Below are 22734 nucleotides of genomic sequence, written 5' to 3'. Positions count from 1 at the left end.
ACCAGATTACCCGTGGGGCAGTTCCCCTCATTGTGCTGAGTGTTTTGATATGTCACATGTCCATGTTGTGCAACTTTTTAATTTTGCTTGTTTTCGGGGCGGGGCTACATGTGACATCACGTGACGTCACGTGACGTGACCAGAATACCCATGGGGTAGTTCCCCTCAATGTGCTGAGTGTTTTGATATGTCACATGTCCATGTTGTGCAAATTTTTGATTTCGCTTGTTTTGGGGGCGGGGCTACACGTGACGTCATGTGGTGTCGAGTGACGTCACCAGAATACCCGGTGGGGAGCCAATACTTTTGGCAAAAAGTGGCTACTGAGGGTTTGGACATTTCATGTCAATACTGCAGTCATTAATGGATTCTACTTATTATTATACTGCGTGGATCACAGAGAGAGAAGCCGTGCCAGAGCTCTGCGCACGCTGTGGGTGTGAGAGCTTAGAGCAATTTTCGGAATTCCCCATTCAAGTCTATGGGATGTTCGATCGTCGACTACCGGAAAACCGAAAATTCCGTCGGAAGTCCGAAACAAAAACTTTGTTCGGAGTAAGGTTCTAAAGAACCTGTCCGAGTTCGGTGTAAATCTCTCGAAAACTTGCCGAGTTACAAACCTCAAAAGTTTATAATGGAAGTCTATGGGGAAAAAGGCCACTTTGAGCTTCCGTACCGGGAATGCCGGAATTCCGATCTCTTAGAAAAATAGAAGCAACAAACTTCAGACCAGGGTCTACGACATATCCGAATTTGGTGCATGTGGCTCGAATGCCCTGGGCCGCATTTTTTAAAAAAAATTTTTGTCTAAGAATAATAATAATAATAATAATAATAATAATAATAATAATAATAAGCTTATAACGGAAATCAGAATGTTGGCTTCTACAAAGCCAACATAATAATAGTCTTATAACGGAAATCAGAATGTTGGCTTCTACAAAGCTAACATAATAATAATAATAATAATAATAATAATAATAATAATAATAATAATAATAATTTTAAGAAGAAGAAGAAGAAGAAGAAGAAGAAGAAGAAGAAGAAGAAGAAGTAGAAGAAGAAGCTTATATTTGTATATATATGTTGGCTACAAACCCAACATAATTAAATGTATTCAAGCATTTACCTTCTACTACATATTTCTTCAAGGTTTTTTTGCATTCATGTGGGAGGTGAGTAAATATTAATTAAAGATAATGTCCTTCAACTTTACATTCCCCTAAGTGAAGAGAAACAAGACACATCAGAGCTTTGTGTGAGTGACATGCCACTTGATGGATCATCACATCAAGACAATATGGGCAAGTGACTGGCTGATTTAGAATCCTAGGGCCTGCAGGGCTTGATTGAAGGTGTCTGATTAGCTGACAGCAGCAGGCTTACTGACATTGATATTTTACTAATGATTAATTAAGAGCTTTGGATTTTAACTAGGTGTTATCTCTCTTGAGATGGAGAATGTGAATGTGAAGCTGACACTGGAACAGGAAAATGCTTCTTCTTCATCTGAAGCTGTACCCTTTCTAAACACCCAATACTAGATCTACACATGCTACTGAGAAGCACTCCACCCCCTCCATTCAAGAGATATATCTAAGGCTAAATAGGGCAATAAAAAGCTTGTACAAGGGAATTTGTATTTAAGCCCAGAATGTGTCAGGAGAGGAGACATCCTGCATCCCAAGTAATAGCTCAGCTTTTTGAGTAGAAACAAAGGCTATGTCTCAAATCATGCCCTATACACTATTTTCACTTATTTTATTAATTGAACTGTACCATTTTAAAGTAACATAAAACATGTGATACTTTATGTCACTGAACATCTCCACAGCAGCAGCACATGATTACACTTCAACACTAAGATTACATACAATAGTGAGACTGTAAAATGTATTAAGAACTGTATCTATGGCCATGGAACACTTTGTATGATACCCTCATATGTGATCAAAATTTATCAAACATTCTGTGCTGCATTTCTTTTGGCTATGATCTCTCTATAGACACTGCACTTACACACAACCCTATTGACCTGAGAATGTGCAGGCATGGCTTCCTGTAATAAAAGGGATCAGCATTGATTTCCCAATATGGGACTTCTTTTAGTTGTAGAAACCTGAACAAATCTTTGGATTTCTGAATCTATAACTGTTTTATTTTGTGTGTGTGTTTTGGGTCTGAAATAATGCACACATACGCTGACAAATGTTTTTATTTATTTATTTTTATTTTTTCTAAGTCATGTTTCTAAAAGAATTTCCAAATGTCTGTGTATGTAAAATATTGAAAAAACTGCATTTTATTGTGTTCTCTGAAAACGTCATTTCTTCTTCTGTCCTATGAGAGCTGTGGACTTTGACCTCTCAAGTTCAAGGGGTAGAGTTAGAGAAAAAAGTATACGGGGGAGTGCAGTTTTTGTTTTACACGGGGAGTGAGAATATTACGTGGAAAATGTTGAGTTTGACATGGAAAAAAATTGGTCGGTTTGGAGAAAAGCTGACATTAGTCAAGGCTCACGGACATTCTGAGTGACAGCTTATCTGTGAAAGTTTGCTGTGTGTAACTTTTGGAGTTCAAGAGAATTCTGTAACAGGCCGCGCGCACTTTGGCACGTGAGTCAGAGATACGGAAGAAAGCTAGCACAAGGATCTGCACGTGAGATAATCATATTTATATTTTGTGATTGTTACATTTATTTGTTTTATTAGATTCAGATTTACAAATTGTCCGGAAGAATATTCCCGTGTTTGTTTTTCCCATTCAGTGTTGCAGTTTCTAGCTATATTTAGTTTGTAATACGGAAGATTATACACGTGTTTAATTTAATAATTCAGTGCAAAGGTATTACAGTGGTGTGTGGAGTTTGTCAAATGCGTGCTTAGTGGGTTTAAGAGATTGAATTCGACGAGTCAAGATCGGGAGTTCTGTGTTGAGGAGTTCATCGCGGGTCCTTTCATCGTCGTCATGGAAAACGTCCCGGATGCTGTTTATCATCTCGTCTGAATGTGAGGATTGGAGGTTGTCATTCTGCAATTGGAACTTCATTTTCCTCTGATTCTCGAGTACATTGGCCTTGCATAAAAAGAGCTCCAACTAGCGAGCCATCTGTGTATTGAAAATCCCAGCTGGGTAAAATTTGAGATTACAGTGACAATTGTTTTTTTTTTCTTCATTTCTTTTGGGGTTACAGTTATTGTGATCTACTGTTGTTGTGAGTGACTTTGTAAATTTAATTATTTGATCATTTAAAGGACCACACAAAAGAAAAACAAAAGTACACAAAGACAAAATAGCCCTGAGAAGAATAAATACATTTATTGATCTACTACAATTTTGTGTGGTTTCCTGTGGGGAAAATAGTTCATTGTAAATTTGTTTTTTTTTTCTTTCTTTGAATGTTTGTAATTTTCCAATTTACAGGTAGACACAAAATCACGTGAATATCTGAGATCTGGGTGTTGTGATTAATAGGAATAGTATAATTTAGAAATGTGTCTCTCACCAGGTCATTGTTGATTTGTAAATTTCCCTAGACTTAATTCTCACTTTTGAGCCATATTTATTGGTGAGAGGGCTACATAGTATTTTAGAATCCATCTACACCCCACTTTTACTCATCCAGTCTTGGTAAAATCAAGTTTACTTTAAAAAAGGCAGAACATTCATTAACAGTGATAATGATCCTGTTGTAAAATGGAGTTACAGATACATTTAGATACATTTGGCTGATTTTTTTTTTTTTTTTTTGCCAAGTGGTATTCAAGAGATTAAGGGCCACAGACAGCTCAAGCTGACTTAATGCAATATGACATTGTTATGAGCAGCACCTTCGAATGCCTCTGGTAATGCAGTTTGATGTTCTGCCAAAATTAAAAAGTGATGCTTGCCTTAAAGCATATGTGCACTGTCTTTATGAAGAAATCGACTTTCATACTTACTGTATAATGTGAGTAAAATTTACTGAACCATTAGCTCCTCCTTGATGCCATTGTGATTTAAAGCAGAGTAGCACCATGGACATTCTAATTTGTCAGTAAATTGTATGTATTGTACTCGAATATTTAGAAAGTTTGAAACACACATACATAAAATAAATACAAAATGAATACCACCACCTTCATGGAAAACAAGCGATATGGGAACGAGTTTTGGAGGTAGACAGTGTCATACTTCCGTTTCTCTCCGTTTTCAGTTTCACGTGGTGCATTCGGAGAATATTTTGCTGAATTACCGCTGGGTGTGAATTTCAGTCAAAAAAAAGTTGCTTTATCTTCTCTTACAACTTGTCACAAGCATTCCGCACATGCAACTGACATAACTTTAAATAAACACACACAAAAAAAAAAAAATCTATCCAGTTATGAAGTATTTTGTGTGTGTGTGTGTGTGTGTGTGTGTGTGTGTGTGTGTGTGTGTGTGTTGACAAATCTTTCGCGATGTCCTAACAGCCAGCTGCAACACCATTTAGCAAGAGGGTTTAGTAATATTTAGCCTTAATAATCCACAGTATGTACTGTATAGGCCTATGACAATGTGCTCCACACTGAGCTCCCTGACCTGCAGGACATCTACAGCATGCGGTGCCGGACCAGAGCCAGGAAGATTGTAAAAGATCTCAGCCATCCCAACAATAGACTCTTTTCTTTGTTGCGTTCAGGGAAACGCTTCTGCTCCCTGAAAGCAAACACAGAGAGGATGAGGAGAATATTCTTCCCGCAGGCCATTCGGAGTTTAAACCAGGAGACACCCAGGATCTGGCACTGGACCTCTCTCCATACCCACTGTTCTATGCATCCCCCTTCTTTTGCAATGACACTTTAATTCTGGACTGTCACTGTCACTTTAACTCTGGACCTGCACAGCACAGTGCCACTTTATACACTCCACATACTATTTACACACCATACTTTACCTGGACATTCTAAGGATACTTAACTCTGGACTTGCACAGCACAGTGCCACTTTATACACAATTTACACACCATACTGCACCTGGACACTTTAAGGACAATCTTCAAATACCACACACATTTATGTATATGTATATTATGCATATGTATATACATTATTTCTTCATCTATATTTTCATATTTTATACAGTTTTCTTATATAGTTTTCTTATACAGTTTATACTTGTCATTATTTTATTCTTATATCTATTTCTTGCTTTTTTTTATACTTTTTTATATATATTTTTTATTCTTTTACCGGACAGTTGCATAAAGCATTTCACTGCATATCGTACCGTGTATGTATGTGTATATGACAAATAAAATTTAATTTGATCTGATGTGTAGTAAATTACCTATAAAATCATTTAGTTTAAAGTTAGACTGGAGTAAGATGAAACTAGATCAAATCACAAAGCAAGCTGTTGGTAATATGGTAAAAAATTACACTATTACACCTTTTAAGGCTACGCATTTAATGCTACTTTTTAATTGATATGATTATACTAAAATGAAAAAGGACCAACATTTAGACATATGCTGCAAGGTGGCTGTGGATGGGCTCCATCAGGATGAAATCGACTACAGAGATCTTGTAAAAAGGTTCTAAAGTGTTAATAAAAAGAGACGAGTTAAATGTTCATCTGCAGGCTGTGATATTAGTAAATAGATAAATTGTGATACCTTTGACATTTCAAACATACTTTGGTATCAATGATGTTTACAAAAAGTTGTAATCGCTTTCTTTTACTATCTAGCCTGACTGATTTTTCTTATCCTATTTATTCATCAAAAAACGATCACTAACTGTTTCTTTGTATTTATTTTAAATTTAACATTTATTGTCAGTATTGGGCTTGTGGATCATGTGGGTACTAGGGTACTCTTTGCTGTGTGTGGATGACCATGTCGGTCAGCCACCACGAAGACCAATTTTGACCCAGGAAAAACCCTGTACTGTCATCTAATTCAACTGATCAGCTATATATTGTTGATGGTGATAGTGTGTTGAAGGTAGGATCAATTATTAAAACCATGGAATCCCCAGAACATGAGTAAACAACCCCTGAGATAGAACGAAAAGATTTAGATGAAAAAAAAAATGGAAATGCTTGCGTTGATGTATTTACATGATATCATTTGGGGATGTTATACAAAAATCTTTGGAAAAATAGAAAGGTGCAAATAGACATAACATACAACATGACACTAATACAGCAGTCAGAGAACAAATAATAGAATACCGAGGTCCAACAGTATCCTTTAGTAGGCTTTATCCTTTATGGTGGTGAAAAATAGCTTTACAAGCAATGTTTTGCCAATATGGGGGACTGTTCAAGTTGATCAGCTAAATCAGTACCAGGTCAGTACTCATCACTATACCATTCATTCATTCATTTTCTACCGCTTATCCGAACTTCTCGGGTCACGGGGAGCCTGTGCCTATCTCAGGCGTCATAGGGCATTGAGGCAGGAACCAGTATACCAATTTGTGGTTAATGTTGTATTGGAATTTAGTTGCCTTTGATGACATGAGGCCATACTGGAAATAAGATTTCTGGATGTTGACCTCAGGAGAGAACAGAGCAACCACTCACTGCTGAACATCTGCAGAGATCGTCAAGAGCACCACATTTCTTGGTGTTCATCTAGCCGAGAACTGGTCACTCAACACCAGCTCCATCACCAAGAAAGCCCGGCAGCATCTCTATTTCTTACAAAGGCTGAGAAAATCCCATCTCCCTCCCCTAATCCTGACTATGTTCTCCAGAGGGACCAGTGAAAGCAATCTGAGCAGCTGCATCAATGTCTGGTTTGGGAACTGCACCGTCCTGGATCACAAGTCCCTGCAGCGAATAGTGAGGACAGCTGAGAAGATCATTGGAGTCTCTCTTCCATCTATCATAGACATTTACACAACACGCTGCATCCGCAAGGTGAACAACATTGTGAAAGACCCCACCCACCCATCACACACACACTTCACCCTCCTGCTGTACGGAAGAAGGTACTGAAGCATTCGGGCCCTCATGACCAAACTGTGTAACAGTTTCTTTTCACAAGCCAACAGACTCCACAATATCTGATTGTGCAATATACATTTCTCAATGTCTACAGCACCATCATGTCAAACTGTTTACATGCTGTTTTGCACACTGTTTTTGCTCTTTGCACACACTGTCTCACATTTCAGTCGATTGCTGTTTTGCACAATACTTTGTAACTGCTGCTATAATACTAATGTGTTCATTATTTCTGCACACGTAAAATTCATAGAACAGAGTATTTACACTGGCCGGTGCTGTTTTTTAAATTGTCTTTTGTGTGATGTCTTGTATTTTTTGTTTGCTCTGTCTTTATCCTGCACTGTTTGCACCAGGTTGCACAGATGCACTTTATGTTGCTAGGACTACTTAACTGGGTCCTTAGCTCTGTCTTTGATTTATGTAACACCATGGTCCTGGAGAATCCTTGTCTCATTTCACTGTGTACTGCAACAGCTCTATATAGTTTAAATGACAATTAAAGCTTCTTGATGTGACTCTTGACTTGACTTGAGATGATCTCTGTCTGTGATTTATAGACAGAATGCTGTGTTGAATTTTTAAGCAACCATAATAATTAAAAATATAGAATTCAATAACCACAGTAATCCATGTGACAACAATGCATTAGAAATTGTCATGCTTTTGATCCTGTCATACTATATACCAAGCATATTCTTTTACAACTCTATATATATGACATTAAATAAGCCAAACCAAATGCCAGTACTCCCTCTGCTTCTCTGGCAGGGAATTGTCCCAGAAGGTAGGTGAAATTCAAACCTCCTCTTTATTATCAAGATCTTAGAGAAGGTTATAGCACAGCAGTTACACTAACATCTACCTAGGAATAACATTCATGAAAGAAATGAACCAGTACAGAGACAGCACTAGGCAAATTAGTAAATTACTTACTTCTGGCCTTTAATCAAATTTGAGTTTCCTTGCTGGTATTGCTGGACTTTTGACTTTAAGCCATTTAATGGCTTTGATGCCATTTGTAATTCTGTAACCTCCTTTTCACAGGTGGGAGTTGCCTGACACCTAGGCAACAACGGCCCACAACTAGTACTACCTGACTGGCTACCCATTACTTAGGGTTAACATATAATACAGTATATAGCAGTAGCACAACAAGATCCTGGACTCTCAGTGGTGGGATGGTAAACTGACTTCTCTGCCAGTACCTAAGTAGGCTAACAACATGAAATGGAAAGTAGTATTTAAGATAGTAAAGTAGTAAAAATGCCCTAAAAAAATCGTGTGTGGTGGCGCCACTGGTAATTACTACACTTTGCAGCTAGTGCATTATGTATATTTCCAGAACATGGGAATGCAAATGTCCTAAACTCCTTCTGTCTGTGTGTGCGTGTGTGTGTGTGTGTGTGTGTGTGTGTGTGTGTGTGTGTGTGTGTGTGTGTGTGTGTGTGTGTGTGTGTGTGTGCATGTGTGAATGAGGTGCTAATACCTAGGGTATAATAAAATAGAAAATAAGATTTTATTAATTATTTCCAGCAATAAAATTCTCAAAAATATAAGCCATATAGGACATATGATTCATACTGTATTCGGATGCAAGTAAGTGCTCAGATAGCATTCTCTGTATTAATAATACAACAAACACAACAATCAATGAGTGAGAAGACATGCAGTTTGAATGAGTGAAAAGAAGGGTAAATGTACGTGGGTCAGTGTCAATGGCAATGTACAGTAACTCCCGAATACATACGATCTTCTGATTCACAAGAATGTATCCACAACAGCTGAGGCAATGTCCCGCAGTCTAAAACTTGTCCAGTAGCAGATGAGGTCACTGTATCCGCACCCAAATGTGCAGTTATCCAGTGAAGACAAACTGGACAAAAATATGCGCTGGCCACCAGAAAGACTCGTTTACCCAATGTCTTCGACCTGATCCACTCAGTCTATAGAGTATACAAAATGGTCTCCCCTGGACCAACCGAGCCCAAAAGTCTGAACAAGCCCACATAAACGGGTTCAATCTCTTTCCGCTGTCCAACACAGTCTCTCTCTCTCGTATCTCTCCCATGCTTCTCCGCCTCTCTCTTGTCACCTTCGCAGCCTGGCACCCATTTTCAGATGACCACATCCAAAACATGAAACAAACAAATTTGATTGGACAATGTACACATACTCCGCATTATATCAGAAGATTGTGTCAAATGCAGTAAATAACACAAATGGCAATATAAAAAGTTAATGTCCTGTACAGTGCAATGCCCGTACTTTACAGGTTCTATTCTATTAGAAAGGGTAGTGAATTTTGCTGGAGTTAAGGGAACACTCCTCTCCTGGCTCAGGTCTTATTTGACTAATTGTTATCAGTTAAATGAGTTAAATGGTTACTACTGTAGGCATTCTATGGTTAAGTCCAGTGTTACACAAGGTACTGTTTTGGGCCCACTGTTCTCATTATACATGCTACACATAACACAGTTATATGTTTCAGTAAAGCCAGATGAAAGGTACAAGCTTAATAAAGTGAAGAACATGTAAAGGACATTAGGCAGTATATGCTTATTAACTTCCTCCTACTTAAAACTTCTAAGACAGAAGCGCTTTTACATAGAACTCTAGATGGAATGCATGTGGTCTTAGTACAAAGTGCTTCTGTCTCATCAGAATAAAATAAAAAAGTAGTATGTTAATAAGCATGAAAACGAAAAAAGTAGTGGGCCTATAACAAAACATTATGGAACAACAAACATTACCTTTAAATTAATAGACATTTTGAGGTTTGATAACTGTTCAAAAGATTTAGATACAGAGACACAAAGCTAGTTTAAAGGAAAATTCTAGCCCAAAGGAGGTAGCCAAGCTGGTGATTATGAAGTTGAAAGTATCTATCAAATTGCCACCTTATATAGATAAAGGAATATTTAACATAGGAATGTAGAAAAATACATGTATTATGTCTAAGACACATTTTAAATGAGACTAAATAATAGTCTGAAATACCATTAGAATATAAACAAATATGACTATATTTTCTATATTTAATCTGAATGCTAGAATGAGATAACCATTAAGTGTGATCACCATTAAGAAGGGTACTATTACATTCTGATTAAATTAGGTTTATGATTCTAGGACTGACACAACTGCTGTCTGTCAGGTTCTTTCAGATTATCAAAATTAATATTTTTATAATGTTTTCAACAAGTAATGCTTTGTATAAAGAAACAAATAGTGACTGTGATCATAAATAACCACACAAATGAAAAATTAAACAACACTGATAACATTAAGCAGATGTAAATCTTTATTTAGAAATAACTATAAAGTGTAATGCTTGTTCTGGGGCCTTTTGTGACAGTACAAGTGCCACCACTGCCTCTTTAGTCATAATTGGAATACAATGTTAACTAACTGTAGAACAATCACAAAGCAAGTATTCCAAAAGTGAGGGTTTGTCACCCCTAGCACTATACAATGTGTTGATGTGTAATGTTAAAAAAGTAAAACATTGCAGGGTACACCAAACAAATATAAGAACAGAAAAGAAAAGACAATACAAAACAAGACAAGACAAGACAAGAAAAGAAACAACTCTTGGTATTTAAGACACACTTGAACATATATATTTTATGAGAAATTATTAAACAAAGTACTGTGACTTTTAGTTTAAGTACCATTGAACAATGTACATTAAAGACTTTCTCTCATTGGATGTTTAAGAACCACACAGCTTAATTCTAATGTCTCCTCAATTAAAAAAGAGGGGTGCAGAGAGGTTAATTTAAGAGTGAAATGCATGAAGTACGGATAGCCATGACAGAATTTGATTGTTCAGCTTTGTAAATACTTAAATTAATAGAAAATATTGTCCTTGAGATTAACTCTAAGAAAGGCTTTATGAGAGAGCAAATAAATGTTAAATTGTGAATTTAGTGCATGTTGTAAAATAATACCAAATAGTAAAGTACAGTGCTGCACTGGAACATGTTCTTGTGCATTCAGTACATTTTAGCACCAGTAATAGGAGTCCTTATTTTATAGTTATATGTTATTTCCTCCTATTCTTTATTAAAAAAACATCAACAATCTAGCCACAGAAAGGCAAGGTGCCGGTCCCAAGCAGAGATAAATAGAGAGGGTTGCATCAGGAAGGGCATCTGACAAAAATACATGCCAACTTTAATCATATGTAATCGTCTTGAATTCTATACTGAATTGGTCGAGGCCTGGGTTAACAACGACCGTAAATGGCACTGTTGACACACAGTTGACACTGTTAGTCAAGGAAGGACAGAAGTACAAATAAATGTGGGTGTCCTTACTTTTTCCTCACAAGAAATTTAAAATTATTAAAAAACACCCTTCCATGGGCTGTCCTAATTCTTTCACATGACTGTAGCTCATAGACCATCTCATACTTTCTGTTTGAATTTATTTGGGTACAGCAGGTGCCAGTGATCAAACCAGGGTCTCAACAATTTCTCACTGTGCAAAGCTATACTTTTCTAACCTCATGTATCTGACTTTGTCTGTAAGTTCTTTAAGTAGACACATTCATTTTAGTGTGCTATCAACGCAGACACTTTTCCAAGAAAACTGAAGCTGCTATATACTTATGATTACTGTTTTAGCAGGGCCTATTTAATCTTAGTTGCTATAGTAGTATACTTTAAGTTAAGTGAAGTCATTCTAGCTAGGAATTTATCAGAATTAACAACATTGTGCATCAAGGAACTAGCTATCTAAATCAAGATATCTATGTCAGATTTATGGTTCTGGTGAGTTGACTATAATGGATACATTTACAATGTAATAATTTAAATATTTTCCTTTAAAGAGTGGGCACGGTGGCTTAGTGGTTAGCAAGATTGCCTCACACCTCCAGGGTTGGGGGTTTGATTCCCACCTCTGCATTGTGTGTGTGGAGTTTGCATGTTCTCCCCGTGCCTCGGGGGTTTCCGCCAGGTACTCCGGTTTCCTCCCCGGTCCAAAGACATGCATGGTAGGTTGATTGGCATCTCTGGAAAATTGTCCGTAGTGTGTGAGTGAATGAGAGAGTGTGTGTGCCCTGCAATGAGTTGGCACTCCATCCAGGGTGTATCCTGCCTCGATGCCCGATGAGGCCTGAGAAGTTCGGATAAGCGGTAGAGAATGAATGAATCCTTTAAAGTGCCCTTACAAGGACACATTACTTTTAAGGAATAATTTGTAAGCATCAACAGACTTGTATGTCTTCAATTTCTCACTGGTATAAATGCTTTTTGATGATATTTAAACAGTGTATATAAAATAACAAGTGTTTCTGTTGATTTTTTTGCTTTAAATAAAGATAAAACAGATCCACCCTTTTCCAGCTTTAATTAGGAATTATAGAAATTTTGAAATAAAAGCAAAAAGTTTTGAAAAAACTCGCTTTTTATACATCACAAAAAGCTACAATTATAGGGGCATGTAGAATATGTATATTTCCTTTGTATTTATTCGTTGTCATGGATCTTCTAGAGTTAGATGATATTAAAGGTAACTAGATTTGTAAAGTTCATCATGACAAACTTTGATGGTGGCTTTGACGATGCAAGTATTCGCAAAGGCCAGTGCTTTTTGGAAGCGAGTGGACATAAGGATAAGTGTTACGTTTGGAGGCAAGTGGACAGAAAGATAGGGTGCCAAAACATTTGGAGGAAAGTGGAGACAAGCATGTGACATCATCTGAATACTCTTGAGGAAGTTCCCCACATTGGTCTGAGTGTTTTGATATGTCACATGTCCATGTTGTGTTAATTTTTGATTTTCACATGACATCACGTGTCTTCATCAGAATACCCGTGAGGAAGTGGACAAAAAGATTGTGAAAGCTACTGGACCTCTAGGGTGCCAATACTTTTGGAGGTGAGCGGACATGAGCATGTGATGTGATCCGAGTATCCGTGAGGTAGTTCCCCTCATTGTGCTGAGTGTTTGATATGTCAAATGTTCATGTTGTGCAAATTTTAAATTTTCATGTGACATCATGTGACATCATGTGACGTCTACAAAGCCAACATAATAATAATAATAATAATAATAATAATAATAATAATAATAATAATAATAATAATAATAATAGTCTTATAACGAAAATCAGAATGTTGGCTTCTACAAAGCCAACATAATAATAATAATAATAATAATAATAATAATAATAATAATAATAATAATAATAATAATAATCTTATAACGGAAATCATAATTAAATGTATTCAAGCATTTACCTTCTACTACTTATTTCTTCAAGGTTTTTTTTTGCAGTCAAAGCCAACATAAATATAGCTGCAAGCAGCGATGGCGGGCCCTCACACGTTTTAATAACGCTATACGGTGCTTCCCGGAAAACAATGCACAGTGGGAAAGTGCATGAAGTGGGTAAATATCAGTGGACCATTTTATGTTACTGACCCATTTGAGGACTGTAGGTAAATGAAACCCCACATTTTAGACAAATGGGGGCGCTAGTGAGCCACTTAAGAGACACACCTTTGTCTGACCTTTTTGTCCACACTTAACAGCTGACAAATGTGATGTATGTGTCAAATTTCAAGTTAATCTAAGCATGCCAAGAGCCTTAAATTTTCCATGAAATAAAAGTAAACTTTGACACGATGCCATTGTGTAACCATGTTTGAGATATCAAAAATCCGTTTGCAATTTCACATTAGATTCAATTGCATGAATCCTCTAGGAGGAGTATTTAAAAGTTCATTGCATGCAACTGTGAAAAAATCCACCTTTGTGACTGACACACTTCCTGGTGCCTGTTGGTGGCGCTATGTCCGAGATTCACAATAGGCACATTGATGCGATCGGAATCCATGGCCGAACATACACACCGCGTGTCATCCCAATAAGACATTTTTTGCTTTAGATATTAGACACTTCCTGTTTCTCTGAATTCGACATAACTTAGTCGCCTCGCCATGGCAGCACCGTTCAAGATATCAAAAATCCCTTCGGAATTTAGCAAGTGCAATGTCTCGGCATCATGTTCACTACATTTGATGTCAATCGCATGAATTCCCTAGGAGGAATATTTAAAAGTTCACCGCATGCACTTATAAAACAATCCAAAATGGCCGACTTCCTGTGGGCGGAGCTCATAGTTTAGAGCATGAAAGTTGTTCGGGCCGATGAGATCTATATGCGTACCAACTCTCGTACATGTGCGTACATAATTGCCCGATCTGTGCACAAATGTTTGTTTATGTATTACAGGGGGCGCTACAGAGCCCCCCTGCCATGCCCGTATTCCAGCCTTTGCCCAAGCCTAGTGTCGCCTGACTCTGACATGTGTGTCAAATTTCAAGAGTTTTTGAGCATGTTAAGGGACCCCAATTGGCCAATGTGTGCAAAAAATAAATAAACAAACAAACAAACAAACAAACAAACAAACAAATAAATAAATAAACCAGAGCAAAAACAATAGGGCTTCGCACCAGTCGGTGCTCGGGCCCTAATAAATAAATAAATAATAAACCCGAGCAAGAACAATAGGGCTTCGCACCATTCGGTGCACGGGCCCTAATAATAAACCCAAGCAAAAACAATAGGGCTTCGCACCATTTGGTGCTCGGGCACTAATAAACCCGAGCAAAAACAATAGGGCTTTGTACCATCGGTGCTCGGGCCCTAATAATAAATATAGCTGCAAGCAGCGATGGCGGGCCCTCGCACATTTTTTTTATCGCTATACGGTCCCTCACAGAAAACAATGCACGGTGGGGAGGTGCATCAACTGGGTAAATATCAGTGGATTATTTTATGTTGTTACTGACCCTTTTGGGGACTGTAGGTAAATGAAACCCCACATTTTAGACAAACAGGGGCACTAGTGAGCCACTTAAAAGACAAACCTTTGTCTGACCTTTTTGTCCACACTTAACAGCCGACAAAGGTGATGCTTGTGTCAAATTTCAAGTTAATCTAAGCAACGCCAAAAGCCTTAAATATGCCTGTAATAAAAGCAATATTTGACACGATGCCATGGCGACAGTGTTTAAGAGATCTAAATTACATTCACAATTTCGCATCTCCAATATCTCTGCATCATGGTGGCCAAGTCTGGTCTCAATTGCATGAACCCCCTAGGAGGAGCATTTAAAAGTTTACTGCATGCAGCTGTCAAAAAAATCCACCTTTGTGACAGTCACACTTCCTGGGGCCTGTTGGTGGCGCCAACAAAAATCAAAAATCCCTTCGGAATTTAGCAAGTGCAATGTCTCGGCATCATGTACACCACGTTTGATGTCAATCGCATGAATTCCCTAGGAGGAGTATTTAAAAGTTCACCGCATGCACTTATAAAACAATCCAAAATGGCCGACTTCCTGTTGGGAGGAGCTCATAGTTTAGAGCGTGAAAATTGTTTGGGTCGATGAGATCTATATGCGAACCAACTCTCGTACATGTGCGTACATAATTGCCCGATCTGTGCACATATGTTTGTTTTGCATTACAGGGGGCGCTACAGAGCCACCCTGCCACGCCCGTATTCCAGCCTTTGCCCGAGCCTAGTGTTGCACGACTCTGACGTGTGTGCCAAATTTCAAGAATTTTCGAGCATGTTAAGGGACCCCAATGGATGGGGGGGGGGGGGTGTTTAGTAAATAAATTATCCCGAGCAAAAACAATAGAGCTTCGCACCAGTCGGTGCTCGGGCCCTGATAAGCTTATAACGGAATTCAGGATGTTGGCTTCCACAAAGCCAGCATAATTAAAGAGAAGTAAACTTTTGCCCTGTGTAATGTGCACTGCAGTGCATTTCCTAGAAATAGTAACATACAGCAAATTGTTCATGACATACAGTCTGTAGAAGTACATAAATAAGAACTTGACTTGGATGTGCAAAATAACGTGTTTATTATGTTTTTTGTCTATTATGCTTTGTAGAAGCCAACATTCTGTTTTCCGTTATAAGCTTATTATTATTAGGGCCAGAGCACCGAATGGTGCAAAGCCCTATTGTTTTTGTCGGGTTTATTAATTTTGCTTGCAAAGCATCATTATTGTTATTCTGCATACTTATTATTATTATTATTATTATTATTATTATTATTATTATTATTATGATAATTATTCTACTGCATCTTCTTCCGGACACTTTTTCGGCAAGTAACTTGTCCCGCAGCTTTTGTCCTAGACCCATAAATGAGGTGTCAAATCGACCGGCTCATTGAGGAGAGGTGTGCTATCTATTTTGTAAGCGATCAGAATTCCAGAATTCCCAGTATGGAAGCTCAAAGTGGTGTTTTTTCCCCATAGACTTGAATGGGGAATCTCTCTGTAGATGGGCAAAAGAGGGCAGCAGACACCAGTGAATCTGTGTAAAGGTCTTTATTAAAGCTTGTTGCTATATTTCACAGTGAGCTTCAGTTTCATTTCATATATATATATATATATATATATATATATATATATATATATATATATATATTTATATTGTGGGATCGCCCCCTATTTTCATGATTTTCGTTTGACGGCTCAGTGTAGTTTTTTAAGCCTCCTAGGACAAGTGAGACCCGAAACAAAGGACGGAAGTGCTGTGTGTTTCGGTCAGAAACGCATTTTGGATTAAAGCATTTTGGATTAAAAGGCTTACATATTCCAGTTCCTTAGACTCTTGGGGATTTTTTACAAGCATTTGTTTTGGAAAATAAAGTGAGAGCCGAAAACAAAGGACGGACGTGGATTGTTGTTTACACATTTCGGCCAGAAACGCGTTTTGGATTAAAGCGTTTTGGATTAAAAGGCTTACATATTCCAGTTCCTTAGACTCTTGGGGATTTTTTACAAGCATTTGTTTTGGAAAATATTGCCCCAGTGAAGAAAGGTAAATGCCGCCTATTTCCGGTGACTATCAACTTGGATTAAGGTAGTATGATGGCTATAAATAATATTATGCTTTGTGTGTGGGCTTAATAAAATCCCGAGAGTCTAAGCTTTCAAACAATAACATTTAACCGTGTATTTAATGCTTAAAACGAGTTGGTGGCATGCCTTGGACAGCACGGCGGTCACATATGTTGTTGTTTCTCTGCGGTCACATATGTTGTTATTTCTGCCATTTGTATAACTTTTTGTTGTTTTCATAATTTTTAATTTCACTAATGTCCTTTTAAGAACAACAACGGCTCTTTTAAGAGCCACCCATTAATTAAAATTAAGCGCATTTTTTCTTTGTCTCCTCACATTACATAATTATTTTTTAAACATATGACACGTATATCACAAAGAATGATAAGAATGACTTTAATATAATATAGCTTGGGTACTGTTAGACGCGCCATTCTTCACATTAGTGAATTAATACATAAAACCGCAAAGGCTTTCTCGTGTTCCTAGATGGCGTAGTGGATAGCGAATCCGTTTAGCATGCAGACATTCGGGTTTCGAATCCACCCTTGGACAGTTTTTTTTTTTTTCTAAAACTTTATAATTAAGGTTCATTAGTTGACATTAGTTACCACATTACTTAACATGAATTAATAATGAACTGCACTTCTACAGCATTTATTCATTTTGTTCATGTTAATTTCAACATTTACTAATACATTATTAACACCGTGTTAACATTAGTTAATATTCTGTGAACTAACATGAACAAAGAATAAACTTTATTTTAACAAAGATTATTAAATACAATAATTTATTGCTCATGGTTAGTAAATGTTAGTTAATACATTACATTTGAACTAATGATCCTTAATGTAACGTGATTATATTTTTTCCCAGTAAAATCACTGATTGATGCTTTAGTTCAAGATCTTCATGGCGCTTGTTTCAGGAAAAGATAAATGGATTTTCAGGTGTGCTCTTTTGTTGCAGGTGAGAAACTAGTCTGCAAATATAACCATAGTAACTGTGCAGCCATACCCTAGCAACCATGTAGTGCACCTTACGAACCATATTGCAATATAAAGAAGCCATATCTCAGTTACACAACATAAAACACTCAGCACGATGAGTGGAACTGACGTCACGTGTAGCCCCGCCCCCAAAATAAGCGAAATCAAAAATTTAGCACAACATGGACATGTCATATATCAAAACGCTCAGCACGATGATGAGGGGAACTGACGTCACGTGTAGCCCCGCCCCCAAAATAACACTCAGCACGAAGAGGGGAATTTGACACATTCAAACACATTCACATTTTCTTTAGGAAATGTACCGTTCTAGTTATTATTATTATTCTTCCGGACACTATTTCGGCGTGTAACTTGTCCCGCAGCTTTTGTCCTAGACCCATGGATGAGGTGTCAAATCGACCGGCTCATTGAGGACAGGTGTGGCTTTTATAAGGAATTCCCAGTACGGAAGCTCAACGGGTTTTTTTTTCCCATAGACTTGAATGGGGAATTCTTAAAACTCTTTCGTTCTCTCTGTAGATGTAAAGGACACTCTCAATACATGTAACTATCAACTCCACACTATCAATCCTGTTCTATGCAGTATTACAATGAGTAGAATTCCATAATGACTGCAGTTTTGACATGAAATGTCAAAACACTTAGTAATCACTTTTGTCCAAAAGTATTGGCACCCCACCGGGTATTCACGTGACGTCACGTGTAGCCCCGCCCCCAAAATAAGCGAGATAATAAATTTTGCACAACATGGACATGTCATATATCAAAACACTAAGCCCAATGAGGGGAAGTGCCTCATGTGTGTTTTGGTCACGTCACGTGAAGTCACGTGTAGCCCCGCCCCCAAAATGAGCGATATCATAAATTTTGCACAACATGGACGTGTCACATATCAAAACACTATGCCCAATGAGGGGAAGTGCCTCACGTGTGTTGTGGTGACGTCACGTGAAGTCACGTGTAGCTCCGCCCTCAAAATAAGTGAAATCATAAATTTTGCACAACATGGACGTGTCATATATCAAAACACTCAGCCCGATGAGGGGAACTGCCTCACGCCTGTTTTGGTCAAGTGACGTGACGTGTAGCTCCACCCCCAAAATAAGCGAGATCAAAAAGTTAGCACAACATGGACATGTCATATATAGGACATATCAGCATGATGAGGGGAAGTCACATGCAAGCACCATTCACATTTTCTTCAGGAAATGTACTGTTCTAGTTATTATTATTATTTTGGCTTTGTAGAAGCCAACATTCTGATTTCCTTGATAAGCTTATTATTATTATTATTATTATTATTATTATTATTATTATTATTATTATCAATGGTGCTTGCAAAGCAACATTTTTATTATCTTGCCAGACAAAACTTCGGTGCGTAACTTTTCCCGCAGCTTTTGTCCTATACCCATGAATGAGGTGTCAAATCAAACAGCTCTTTGAGGAGAGGTGTGCTATGACTTTTATGAGGGAATGGGAATTTTGAATGGGAAATTCCTAAAATTCCTATAAGCTCTCACACACGCAGCGCGCGCAGAGCTCAGGCACGGCTTCTCTTCTGTGTTCTCCTAGTGACTGTAGATGTAAAGGAGACTTTCAATACATGTAACTATCAACTCCAATGATTCCAAAAGTATTGGCCTATTGTTCATTCAGCATTAAGAATTGCATGTACTGTTCTATGCAGTATAATAATAAGTAGAATCCCGTAATGTCTGCGGTATTGACATGAAATGTCCAAACCCTCAGTAGCCCCTTTTTTCCCCATAGACTTCCATTATAAATTTTGGAGTTTTATAACTCGGCAAGTTTTTCGAGCGATTTACACCGAACTCGGACTAGTTCTTAAGGACCTTACTCCGGAAAAATTTTTTTTTCCGAAAATCCCTCTAAGCTCTCACACATACAGCATGCGCAGAGCTCAGGCACAGCTTCTGTTCTGTGTTCCATGCAGTATAATAAGTAGAATCCCATAATGACTGCAGTATTGACATGAAATGTCCAAACCCAAAAATTTGCACAACATGGACATGTGACATATCAAAACTCTCAGCACAATGAGGGGAACTGCCCCACGGGTATTTGTCACGTCACGTGATGTCACGTGGTCACATGAGGTCACCTGAAAATTCTAAATTTGCACAACATGGACATGTGACATATGAAAACACTCAGCACGATGAGGGGAACTGCCTCACGGGTATTCGGATCACGTCACATGCTCATGTCCGCTTGCTTCCAAAAGTATAGGCACCCTAGCGGTCAGGTAGCTGTCACAATCTTTCTGTCCACTTGCCTTAGAAAAATAACACTGATCCTTATGTCAACTCGCCTCCAAAAAGCACCGGCCTTTGCGAATACTTGCACCATTAAAGCCAACATCAAAGTTTGTCGCGACAAACTTTACAAATCTAGTTATTATTCAATTATTATTCACACAAGTAAAGCCTAACATTGCCTGCATAAAGTCTGTCATTGCCTGCAGCATCAAAACACAGAGAAGCAAATTTCTGGTCTCTGAGAAAAAAGAGGACAATCTGTATTATGAGCCATCCATTGTCAACTATGAATAAATATATAGTGCCTTTTAAAACTACTATTCTCATCACTACACTTAGTAAATGTGAACATAGTCAGTTTAGTCATTTTTTGTAGATACGGATATGTTTAGTCTTTTTTTTTTGGATATTCTTCTGCTACTTTTGTCTGTATTCAATTGCAGGAAAGTTAATGAGTGGTCAGTGGGTTATAAGTAAAGGGCTTAATAAAAAAAGGCCAAGGAATCCAATTCTCAAGCACAATTTTCTATTATGCTTTTTTATTGTTTTCAGACACAAGCCATTCATGAGTAGAAATATAAACCACCTTTAATAAGAAGCAAATTACATCAGCTGGCTAGAGAGACATAATTTTCTCCCAATGTACTGAAATGAATCTTGCTGTTTCTCCCCCTTTCCTAATTACACAGAATCAAATAAAGTTTCTGATATTTTGGACACACTGCCGGAGCTTTATTATAGCAATATTTTCCTCTTGCTGTAATAGTGTTATACAGTATGTGCAGAGTGGAAAAATGTATCATTGTGCAGCAGTAAATGGCATTTTAAAATTTCATCATTAGATGGTGAATATTGGATGGTGAATAGGGAAGAGAACATTCTGTGCCTTATATGGAACTGCATGCTTGCAATACTGAGTGACTATGTGTGCCTCTGAAATAATAGATTTTGACACTGAAGGGGATATGACATTTCTCATACTTTTTATTCAGTGCCATGATGGCTTTGTGTAACTCAGAGTCATCTTAGCTCAATGAGGATGAGCAGCATTTTTAATGCTCATTGTTCTGCTTTCTAGAAAATAAAAACGGGCTTAATATTGCTCCTTGTTTGAACTGATATGCAATAAAAATGGGCTTAATTCTGCATTCACATAAATTATTTTGGTCCAATTTGTCCTACTCAGGCAACTCATGCTGAGTAGTGTGAAAATATCAAGCATCACGTTAGTTCAGGCAGGCCACGCAGTAAGCTGCATCAGCTGCTAATCAGCTGTCAACAAGGCGCACCAATATGGCACGACTTCCGTAATTTCCCTCCTTTAAATCCTCACCTTCAAGCACTAATACGGATTGTCACTGCTGCGATCCAACACCGTCCTGCATCCCCAACTCCTCCAGCCAGAACCTGTCGCCAGCGCAGATTAAATTCTTCACAAAAAAAAAAAATTCGCACCTTGCGCAATTTCGGTTCTGATTCTGAGCTGTAATGGGGGTTTGGTTGGGGGGGTGGGGGGTTATGTAGTTCTGTTTAAATTCTGAATAAACATTTTGCAATTACATTCTTGTTATGGGCTGTTAACAAGCTAATATAAACAAAACATATAAACAAAAATAACTAACCCAACTTCTGCTTTTAGCCTTGTACATGCATAAAGATATGAGAAGTTTAGCATGTAAAACAGCAACCACAGAAACGGACAGTCTGTCTCTGGACAGACATTGGGACACAAGATTTTACACTATTGTGGATTGGTAAAACATTGTTTGTATACAAACTGTGTGCAATAAGTCAATATAGGCTTGAAGCACTGTAAGTCAATAAGTCAATATAGGCTTGAAGCACTGTATCACCTAAAGCAAAATTACATGGCTATGCACAAAAATAGCTGCAGTATTTTGCACTGCATTGTTTAAGGTTTACAGCTTTAGTCATCGTCCATCTTGGACCAATTCTTTTAGTTATTTGCATTGAGATGATAATTTCAGGTCAACTTATCTAGCTATAACAAAGCCTATATGGGAATATGTGTATTATAAGCTCCCTGATTGAGAGAGACTGCCATCACTCCTCCTTCATTTTACTGTCATGGAATCTCTTGGCTATATAATTATTTTCTATGAAATATACTGAATATATACTATGAAATATATCTCCAATAGTGAATGATCCAGTGGCTAAATGGTTTTAGATAATTGAAATGCATCTAATAAGATTATATTATAAATTAGCTCAAAATTTTAAATTGTTTTCTCCCATTCATTCATTTCAGATCGTGTTACTTTTCAAGGTCCTTGAAAACAATGTGCATAGTACAATGCACACTCAGGCATACACTAAAATATCACTATTCTCTCATTACTAGTACTTAGAATTATTGCCCAATACTGTAGATAGCAAATTGGTACTTAACTGGTGATTTTATAGTCCTTAGCCTTGAATATGGGGTTAATATCCATGTTGCAATATGCATTACATACACAATAATACATTACTGGGCTTCTGTTTATTGTCAGTGACAGTAAACTGTTTGTCTCTGCTAAAATTATACTGCTAAAGTGACCTTTGTTTTAGT

This window comes from Tachysurus fulvidraco, chromosome 23 (genome assembly GCF_022655615.1).
Source record: "Tachysurus fulvidraco isolate hzauxx_2018 chromosome 23, HZAU_PFXX_2.0, whole genome shotgun sequence".
Lineage (NCBI taxonomy): Eukaryota > Metazoa > Chordata > Actinopteri > Siluriformes > Bagridae > Tachysurus > Tachysurus fulvidraco.
This window is presented reverse-complemented; position numbering follows the sequence as displayed.